Source organism: Staurois parvus, unplaced genomic scaffold, assembly GCF_062004578.1.
Source record: "Staurois parvus isolate SC_StPar_1 unplaced genomic scaffold, SC_StPar_1.0 ptg000325l, whole genome shotgun sequence".
Taxonomy (NCBI): Eukaryota; Metazoa; Chordata; class Amphibia; order Anura; family Ranidae; genus Staurois; species Staurois parvus.
Window position 1 is genome coordinate 681,538 of NW_028318121.1, and position 10,931 is coordinate 692,468.

Genomic DNA, 10,931 nt, shown 5'->3' on the forward strand with positions numbered 1-10,931 from the left:
TATAACCACGAACAGTAGTGCATGAACTCGTGAAAGGTCATCCACCCCTGTGACAGTGTACTACACTATTGAGCACCTTTCTGGCTCCTGTGGCTGAGCTAATTCCTCCCCAGGACCATTTGGGCACCCACCCTGATGGATGGATGGATGGATGGATGGAGCTGGATGACTAACCCATAACTGCCAGCATACCGCTGCACCCCCAGATGTGTGATGTGTATAACCCATGCGCATTAATACTTTTGTTCTGGTGAGTGTAGACCAGTCCCAAGGGTGGTTTACCTTTCACGAGTTCATGCACTACTGTCCGTCACGGAGAGACCACACGTGCCATTCATAGGCACTCTCTGAGTTGGTACTCTCACACAAAGGACATTCCATTATTCAGGAATGATTCTATGAACTTATTTTAGCACCATTTACAATATTACATCATTGTTGCAATTCTTTGCACTTTTTGGTTTTTACATGCATTCATTATTGATCACATGCATTTATAGCGCTGCACTTGTCTTTACCATAGAATAGTTACGTGATTAAAGAGAATGAAGATATATAATTATATTGGGAAATTAGAAGTATATAAATTATTTGAGATATAAGTGTGAAAATGTTTAACATTTGAGTACAGAATGTATGACATTCATTAGTAAATGCATTAGTTTCCTGATCATTTTGGAGACACTGCAAGAAAAGAAATAGAAGAAAATAGAAAATTCTAATACAGGTATACTATTTATTACATTCTAAGAATTCTATTTTGCCATCATAAGAATGCCAATGTTAATAAAGCCCGCGCTTGTGCGCCATCTAGCGAACATATCCGGTATTGCACCTAAAAATGTGCCAGACGGGATACCACATTTAGTGATAGCAAAGTAGTCAGTAGACGCTCGTCAATGAGCTTGCTAGACGCTGGTCAGGCGACTGATTGATTGACCGGAGTCTGCCTGAATGGTCAGTCTCTGCTAATACACTCACATCTTAGTGAATCAAGGCCATTATGTCAAAATAAAATGTACACACAAAAAAAACCAATATATCTGATGAATGAATTATTTCATCAGTAGTCAAAAGTCAATTGTTTTATAAGTTCTTCCTCTATGAGATGCCTTGAGATGTCTTGTCTTCTTCTAGCACTCTGTAAAGTTAAAATAACTTTATTGAACATAAAAAGAACAACAAAAACAATGATGAATGAAATTCTTGTTGCAAAGCTTCTTCCAGAATAAATTTCCTTCTTGGAAAATGTATTATCATCTGAAAGGTTTAGAAATATTTGAGTTTTCTTCCTTTAACAGTTACTCTTAGGTCATTTCCTGTAACAGAAATGCAGTATCATTATTTTGGCATTGATAACTTTACATTGATTAATCCTCTTACATTTATCTGTTAATATTACATATCATAATCACAAACATTTCTAGTCATGACATGGAAGACATATTTTGATTATAACACTTCTTATTGACTTGTAGTGTTCTATTTTAGAATGCGGGCACTTCCGCCTAACAATACTAGGGTTGCTGATGCAAATCCCAACCATGGCATCACCTGCCTGGAGTTTACATGTTCTCCCTGTGCTTGTGTGAGTTTCCTCCGGGTACTCCGGTTTCCTTCCACACTCAAAAGTCATGTTGGTAGGAGAATTGGCTCCTATCTAATTTGGCCCTAGTATGTATATGTATGACTGTGAATTAGGGACCTTAGATTGTACACCTCTTGAGGGTTAGGGACTGATGTGAATGTACTATATATGTAAAAAGCACTACATAAATTGACAACGCTATATAAGTACCTGAAATAAACAAAAATAAATATAACAGGACGCTACATCTCCATTATTGGTCATGAATCAAAACCTTGGTTTCAAAACCAAAGAAAGGTTTTGTATCAACCCAGAGATGACAAAGGATCATGCCTTTGATCTTATCTCTATAAAATTGGAAATATGCGTAGCTGTTTTTTGTGTTGGCTCACTTCTTGTAGTGTAAGACTGATCTGCAGTAATACATACTGGTTTCAAACTTTTCTCAGTTCTTATGTTGAAAACATGAGGTGCAAACTTCTCACCTACAGCTGTACAAACATGTGTTGGTATGTTTTCCTGAAAATGTCTTTTTGTTACATCTATCTGAATGTGTTTGGAAGACAGTGTTTTATACCATATAGGATAATTTTCACGATACTTTTCTGTTGAACCATCTTCCTTTAGGAGTTTCAGTGATGAATCAGGTGTCTGTAATATGATCTTACTTGACCTCACAATGTGTTCAGTTATTTTGACTGCAAAGAAAACACTTAACAATTTTTTCATATGTGCATCAAAGTTTTTCTCCATATTTGTCAAAGTTCTTGAGAAGAAACCTATTATTTTCTGATTACCTTCTTTTAATTGTGACAAAGTTGCTGAGATTGCATTATTGGAAACATTGGTTTCTAAAACAAAAGGAATTTTACTACAAAACTCAACAGTATTTAATGTAGTAGCATTCTGCAAATCCCATTTCAATAGTTCAAAAGCTTCTTTCTCAGTTTGATCCCATTGTTCCAATACACCATCTTTTTGTCTCAAACGATAAAATAATGATCTAGACTTCTCTGCAAAATTGGGTATAAAATCTTTACAATGATTTACTTCGCTCAAAAACTGATGCAAAGCCTTGCGATTTGTTGGAATTGGATAAGCAGAAATAGTTCTAACTTTTTCTTGCAGCAACTGTCTCTGTCCATGACTAATTTGCATATGAAGGAATTCCACCTGTCTTTTCATCAACTGAACTTTCTCTGTATTCAATTTCAATCCTGCTGTTTGTAACAACGTAAATATTTCAGACAAAAGAGTGATATGTTCAGTTATATTTTGTGTAGACAAGAGAAGCTTGTCTACATGCTGGACAATACATTCTGGCCTAGAGAATTTAGATAATATTTTTCCCAAATACTCATGAACAATTCCATCACTTAAATCTAAGCCTGGGGCTAATCTTGTGAATGTATACGTTTCTTTGTTGAAGCTAAAGGCAAGTTTATATTGACAACTCTTAGCTAAGGGTACTGACAAATGGCTATTGGCAATTTCAAGTACAGTGAATATTTTGGCCTTGGCATCCAGATGTGACATTATGTTACAATCAGGAACAATAGATCTGTTATTTGTGATGCATTTGTTCAATGTCTTGAAGTCAATTGATAAAGAATATGAATTATCAGCTTTGATAGGCCAAATACAATTATTCACCACTGATTGTACTTTCTTTAAAATTCCTTGCTGTAAAAACTCATCTATAATGGAAGAAATTGGATTAATTGATTCTAATGGCAATTTGTATTGAGGTTGAGGCTTAGGGTCTCTACCTTCAATGTCAACTTCAAAATTTAAACAAACCTACATCATTTTTGCTTTGACTCCAAAGATCTGTATGTGATCTAACCAATTGTTCCAATTCAAGATTGGTTCCTGTATGTGGCCATTTATGATCTGAAGACATGTCAGCAGTTGCTGTACAAATACTTCCAACATTACAGTACATGGAAGAATCAATAAATGTTGATTTGGGCCTTCCACTTTCATCCAATAAAATTGGAGCAACATATTCCAACGGTAAGGAAGAAGAATCTCGATTTGATCCTGATTTAAATTTCGGCAATGGCAGTAAACCATTCCTATTAATGACAACAGCACTGTTTACCATATTGTTTAAGCTGTTGTTAACTCTCAGTGAACTGATCTTTTTAACTTCTGAGGCATAAGTCAACTCAGACAGACTATTGTTGGAACATGGAGGAGCAGATTGTTCAGAAATTATATTTTGGTCTTCTAATTCCAAAGCTTTTCTTTGTAAATCTAATTTATAATGAATACAATCTCTTTTCAAATGACCAAATCGTTTACAATAGAAACAAATAGTATTTCCTGTCTGCTCTGAGACTCTCGTCCTGCCTGTGACGTGTTCATCATCATAACTGGGTGTGGCTAAGCACATGGTCTCTCTCTGTTCTCCATTTTGAACAATTAAACTTTCCTTCTTCTGATTGTTTAATTTAAGTTGCATTCTAACTGTATTTATAACTTTGGCTGCTTGATCTAAATCATTTTTTCCAGTAGCAATAATAAAAGATGCTGGATCAAGATACTTGAATTTTTTAACAAAAGCATTTACCATAGAAGGAGTCTCATTGTCTAAATTAAATATCATTTTGTATACTTTAGAAAATCTATTTTTCAAATCAAAAGGATCATCATTAATCGTAGCTCTTAAGGAGTCTAAGATTTCCAAAGAAGGAGTTTCCTCTCCAGTAGTAAATATCAATCATTGACGCAGTCGGTCTGATGCATTGCTATGCATTTCCTCATCATCCTCAATATATGGCGTTTTGATTAATCTACATGCCATAACACTGGGGAGCCATAAACAGAATAGAAAATTTCTTTGCTCCTGATTTAAACAAAAATTATTACAAAAATTTTCATAAACCTCCATGTTATAGAAAGCATCGGTGTCCATATCATAGGCTGGCATATCCTTCAAAATTTTCATGAGCTGATCGAGGATTTTAAGATTAAGTTTTGCAGCTTTATCCCTTAATTTTCTCTTACACATTTCTTCCTGATCTATAGGGTCTCCTTCTATAGACTGGATCTCTGGTACAAAAGATTTTTGTTTCTCTACCTTAGTATTCACACAAATTCTTTTTACATCATTCTGCAGGTCAGATAACTGAATGTCTTTTGTTTGAATTGCGCTTTGCATATCATCTATTTGCTCAGTCAAAATCTGGCAATTAGCACATACACTGCTCTGATCTTGCTTCATTACACATGTAGCAGTCTTAGGAACATCAAAAATCATGGCGTTAAAAACATGAACTAACTTCTACTTACATTTCTAACTTGTTTGCTCAGTTTCTTAAAGGAAAACTTAGATTTTTCTATCTTAATATTAGCCTGTAAGCACTCATTATACATGTACCGCCAAAGTTCATCATCTTTAACAAATGTAGACAGATTCTTGAATTCTAACTTACTCTCTCTAGATAATTCATCAATAAAATCCATTACTTACCGATTAAGAAGGTCTTTCTTTACATAACGCGTCTTTTCTCTCTTGGCGGGAAATGACATCACCAAGGAACAGCGTTTCTTGCAATTGCGCAAAATTCTCACCAATTCTGCTTTTAGGTTCTCGATTATGCCGACGATTCATCTGTTGCAGACTTTTACTTCTCCTGAAAGCTTGACTTCATATTTTGTTGACTTACAAACAGCTTCCCTCTCAGCAAGATGAAAGAGAAAAAAAGTCAAAAATAAGCGATCGGCGGAAATGAATCGAACTGGAGGCTCGCCACTGTAAAATATCGTATCGTCTCGATATTTTATTAACTTGTATTGATGAGAAATGTTCAAATAGAAAGTCCTTCCACTTCTTGTAAAAACTCAAAAAGATGATTTAATAATAACGTTGCATAAAATTAGAAATAAAATATTGGCATACAGAATGTTTAAATAATGTCCAAAAAGTATAATTAAGTTCTTAATAATAAAATTGTATATATGTATATGTGTGTATGTGTGTGTGTCTCTCAAGGCTTCAATCAATGTGAGTAGAGATGAGCGAAGTATTCAAAAATTCGATTCGACTGATTCGGCGAATTCATGGAAAAATTTCGATTCGAGTCGAATATATTCGCTGTGAATTTAACTTAAAAAAGGGTGTTTCTAGGCTTCAGAGAGACTTAATATTAGTGCTGAACACTGTACCTTTAATTTAAATGCCCTTGGAGTCTGCTGGGGAAGAGAAATAATACTGTCAGTCAGTATGACATGCAGATGAGTGCCGTCGATCTTAGAATCACCGCACACTTCACTCATTTGGGCAGTCACTGGGCCAAAACCAGAGTGTGGAGCCACAGTGTGGCGGTGGAGGCAGCAGCAATGGGAGGCCATACAGCACCCTATGACAAAAATGGAAACCACCAGCAGTGTGAGGAGACCTGAAAGTGGCACATGGCAGAGTGTGGCGATAGAGACAGCAGCAATGGGAGGCCGTACAGGGACCCATGACACACTCTGGACCTGGCAGCAGCATGAGGAGGCGGTACAGGGGCCCATGGCAGATTACGGGCCTGGCAGCAGCATGAGGAGTCGGTACGGGGGCCCATGGCAGATTACGGGCCTGGCAGCAGCAATGGGAGGCCGTACAGGGACCCATGACACACTCTGGACCTGGCAGCAGCATGGGGAGGCGGTACAGGGGCCCATGACAGATTACAGGCCTGGCAGCAGCATGAGGAGTCGGTACGGGGGCCCATGACACACTCTGGACCTGGCAGCAGCATGAGGAGGCGGTACAGGGGCGCATGACAGATTACGAGCCTGGCAGCAGCAACTTGGACAGGAGGACGTTCAGCTTCTGCACCGTCTGGTGCGTGCTCGCAAACTGTTGTCTCTTGGAAACGGATTCCAAGAAAGACTGCTGACGGAATCCGTGAAGAGGAGTAGCAGGAGAAGGAGCATCTGAACGAGCGGAATATGCCAACAAGCGACAACAGGGGCCCATGACAGATTACGGGCCTGGCAGCAGCATGAGGAGTCGGTACGGGGGCCCATGGCAGATTAGGGGCCTGGCAGCAGCTATGGGAGGCCCGTAATCTGCCAGCACCCTATGACAAAAAATGGAACCCACCAGCAGTGTGAGGAGACCTGAAAGTGGCACATGGCAGAGTGTGGCGATGGAGACAGCAGCAATGGGAGGCCGTACAGGGACCCATGAGAGACTCTGGACCTGGCAGCAGCATGAGGAGGCGGTATAGGGGCCCATGGCAGATTAGGGGCCTGGCAGCAGCTATGGGAGGCCCGTAATCTGCCAGCACCCTATGACAAAAAATGGAATACACCAGCAGTGTGAGGAGACCTGAAAGTGGCACATGGCAGAGTGTGGCGATGGAGACAGCAGCAATGGGAGGCGGTACAGGGACCCATGACACACTGTGGACCTGGCAGCAGCGTGAGGAGGCGGTACAGGGGCCCATGGCAGATTAGGGGCCTGGCCGCAGCAATGTGAGGCCCGTAATCTGCCAGCATCCTATGACAAAATGAAACACACCAGCAGTGTGAGGAGACCTGAAAGTGGCACATGGCATGACACACTGTGGACCTTGCAGCAGCGTGAGGAGGCGGTACAGGGGCCCATGGCAGATTAGGGGCCTGGCCGTAGCAATGTGAGGCCCGTAATCTGCCAGCATCCTATGACAAAATGAAACACACCAGCAGTGTGAGGAGACCTGAAAGTGGCACATGGCATGACACACTGTGGACCTTGCAGCAGCGTGAGGAGGCGGTACAGGGGCCCATGGCAGATTAGGGGCCTGGCCGCAGCAATGTGAGGCCCGTAATCTGCCAGCATCCTATGACAAAATGGAACCCAGCAGCAGTGTGAGGAGACCTGAAAGTGGCACATGGCATGACACACTGTGGACCTGGCAGCAGCATGAGGAGGCGGTACGGGGGCCCATGGCAGATTAGGGGCCTGGCAGCAGCAATGGGAGGCGGTACAGGGACCCATGAGACACTGTGGACCTTGCAGCAGCGTGAGGAGGCGGTACAGGGGCCCATGGCAGATTAGGGGCCTGGCAGCAGCTATGGGAGGCCCGTAATCTGCCAGCACCCTATGACAAAATGGAACCCAGCAGCAGTGTGCGGAGACCTGAAAGTGGCACATGGCAGGGGCATGATTCATGGCGGATTTAGTCAGTTGTGTCAGGAACTGGTGGTTTGAAATCCAGACTAATCCACGCCTGATTCATTTTCACAAACGTGAGTCTCTCCACACTTTGGGTGGACAATCGTGTCCTCCGCGGAGTTACAATATCTCCTGCCGCACTAAACACGCGCTCCGATGCCACGCTACTGGCCGGGCATGACAGCCTTTCAAGGGCAAATTCAGCTAGTTGGGGCCAAAGGTCAAGTTTCGTTGCCCAGTAGTCAAGGGGATTGTCTACCTCGGTTGGCAGGGTGCTGTCTCAGGGCTACCGCACCCTGACCAGCCATTGTTAACAGCATTTGTTCCAGGACGTGCAACAGAGGAATGACGTCGTTCATCCCATAGTCCTGCCGACTCACGAATAGCGTGGCCTCCTCAAAGGGCCTGAGCAAGCGGCAGGTGTCACGCATGAGCTGCCAATGGCTGACATCTAAGTTACACAGGGGAGTACCTTTATCCGCTTGTAACATCAGGAAATCGGTGATGGCCTTTCGCTGCTCGTAAAGGCGGTCTAACATGTGTAGGGTTGAATTCCACCTTGTTGCAACGTCGCAGATCAGGCGATGCTGTGGAATTCCGTTCTGCCGCTGCAGCTCAAGGAGGGTGTGCTTTGCGCTGTAGGAATGGCTGAAATGCATGCAAAGTTTACGTGACATTTTAAGGATGTCTTGCAGTGGGATGGTGGATTTTAGGAACCGCTTGACAACCAGATTGAACACGTGAGCCATGCATGGCGCATGGCACAACCTTCCTTGACGCAGAGCAGACACCATGTTCTTTCCGTTGTTGGTCAACATGGTTCCGATTTTCAGTTTGCGCGGAGACAGCCATCTGTCGATTTCTCTGTTCATTACACTCAGAAGTTCCTCCCCTGTGTGACTACGTTCGCCAAGGCATACCAGGTGCAGCACAGCGTGACACCGTTGCGCCCTGCACATGTGATATGCCGGTCGGGTAATGGGACTTGGCACGGGGGTGGCGGCTGAGGACACGGCGGAAGAAGAGGTGGTAGAGGCGGACATCTTTGCTGGACCAAGGACGTGCAAACGTGGAGGCAAAAGCGTCGTGACCTGTCCAAGTTGCTGGTGCGGCTGTGCCGGCACCACGTTCACCCAGTGGGCCGTAAATGACATGTACTGTCCCTGACCGTAGTTACAGCTCCACACGTCGGCGCTGCCGTGCACTTTGGCAGAGACCGACATGCTCAAAGACTGGCCCACCATCTCTTCTACATGTGAATGCAAGGCTGGCACTGCCTTTTTTGCGAAGAAATGCCGGCTTGGCACTCTCCACCGCAGCGCGGCACAAGCCATCATTTCTCGGAAAGGTGCTGAGTCCACCAGTTGGAAAGGGAGGGACTGCAGCACCAGCAACTTGGACAGGAGGACGTTCAGCTTTTGCACCGTCGGGTGCGTGCTCGCAAACTGTTGTCTCTTGGAAACGGATTCCAAGAAAGACTGCTGACGGAATCCGTGAAGAGGAGTAGCAGGAGAAGGAGCATCTGAACGAGCGGAAGATGCCAACGAGCGACAACTCCCCTCAGCAGAGGTGTTGGAGCCTTGACTGGCTGATAGAGGGTGATTGACGTCGGGTGACGGAGCAAGTAACGGAGCGGGTGATGGAGCGGGGGCTGGGGCAGGCAGAACCGCCGTATCTTTATCACGGTTTTCCCAGGCCACCAAATGGCGATGCTGCATATGCTGACGCAACGCTGTAGTCCCAACATGGGCCCCCTGGCCACGCTTGACTTTCTGGCCACATAGTCGACATACGGCTACGTTTACTTCCTCGGGCGGCTTGACGAAAAATTGCCACACCACCGAGTAGGAAACTTTGCCCCCGCTACTCCTCACTGGCTGACTGCTACTTCCTCCGTGCGCACTGGCACCACTACTGGCCGTGGTGGTAGGCTGCAGTGGAGCTGGTGCTCTACTCCGTGGCCGTTTGGCTCCACTGACACTGCTGCGACCCTGCTGCCTCCTGGGCAACCCACCGACTGTTTCGCTTGCTGCCAAGCTGGCACCCTCTTCTCCTGATGATGCGGAAGAAATTGCCTGATGACGACGAGGCTGCCAAGTGCGATCAACCTCCTCATCATCAAGTAGGGTCTCCGCCTCACTACTAGCCCCCTCGGCTGCGTGTGGGTCAGGAGACAGACCTGTCTCTAGACCGGCTACCGAGCCACTCTCCTCGCCAGTACTTCTTCGCCTGGCTGCTGAAAAGGCGGATGTCTCCCCCCGTTCCTGACCGCCCTCTGTTAGCTCTTCCTCACTGTACAGTGGGGCTGAGCCCACAGCATGCGATACTTCGCTTGGTGAGGGAACAGCAAAGGACAGGGGCAGGTAGAGGACACGTGATTTCAGTGGGCTTGCTCCCGGGCCATGCCAACTAACGGTTGTGTCTGACGTACACACTGACCGTTGGCTGTAGGTGTCAGAGGTGACCTGGGAAGAGGAAGACGACCGAGCCAACCAATCGATGACGGCAGGGTTGTTGGTGGAGACACGACCGCTGGATGACACCGGGAGCACTGGCCTCTGGCTGCGACTAGTGCTGCCTCGACCCCTTCCTCTGCTGCCACGTCTGCTCACTCCTAAAACATTGCCTCCTCTGCCACTCCTCTGCATGTTGTCTGACATACTCTTTAATTCAACGATTCTGTGTCCCTGAGTAACAATTCTGTGTCCCTGAGTAACAATTCTGTGTCTGTCCCTGAGTAACAATTCTGTGGCCCTGAGTAACAATTCTGTGTCCCTCAGTAACAATTCTGTGTCCGAGTAACGTTTCTGTGGCCCTAAGTAACGGTTCTGTGGCCCTCAGTAACAATTCTGTGTCCCTCAGTAACAATTCAGTGTCTGTCCCTGAGTAACAATTCTGTGGCCCTAAGTAACGTTTCTGTGGCCCTAAGTAACGGTTCTGTGGAGCTCAGTAACAATTCTGTGTCCCTGAGTAACGTTTCTGTGGCCCTAAGTAACGGTTCTGTGGCCCTCAGTAACAATTCTGTGTCCCTGAGTAACGTTTCTGTGGCCCTAAGTAACGGTTCTGTGGCCCTCAGTAACAATTCTGTGTCCCTGAGTAACAATTCTGTGGCCCTAAGTAACGGTTCTGTGGCCCTCAGTAACAATTCTGTGTCCCTCAGTAACAATTCTGTGTCTGTCCCTGAGTAAC

The 10,931-nt window shown here is 44.8% G+C and overlaps 1 long non-coding RNA gene across 1 annotated transcript; it reads right to left on the bottom strand.

The window, feature by feature from the left end:
- Window positions 1–1,144: 1,144 nt before the first annotated feature.
- LOC149457343 (uncharacterized) lies at window positions 1,145–5,267 on the bottom strand. The gene is made up of 2 exons (XR_016313644.1): window positions 5,067–5,267; window positions 1,145–1,319 (listed from the first exon to the last, which is right to left on the bottom strand). It is a non-coding gene; the product is annotated as an uncharacterized LOC149457343 (long non-coding RNA).
- Window positions 5,268–10,931: the final 5,664 nt, after the last annotated feature.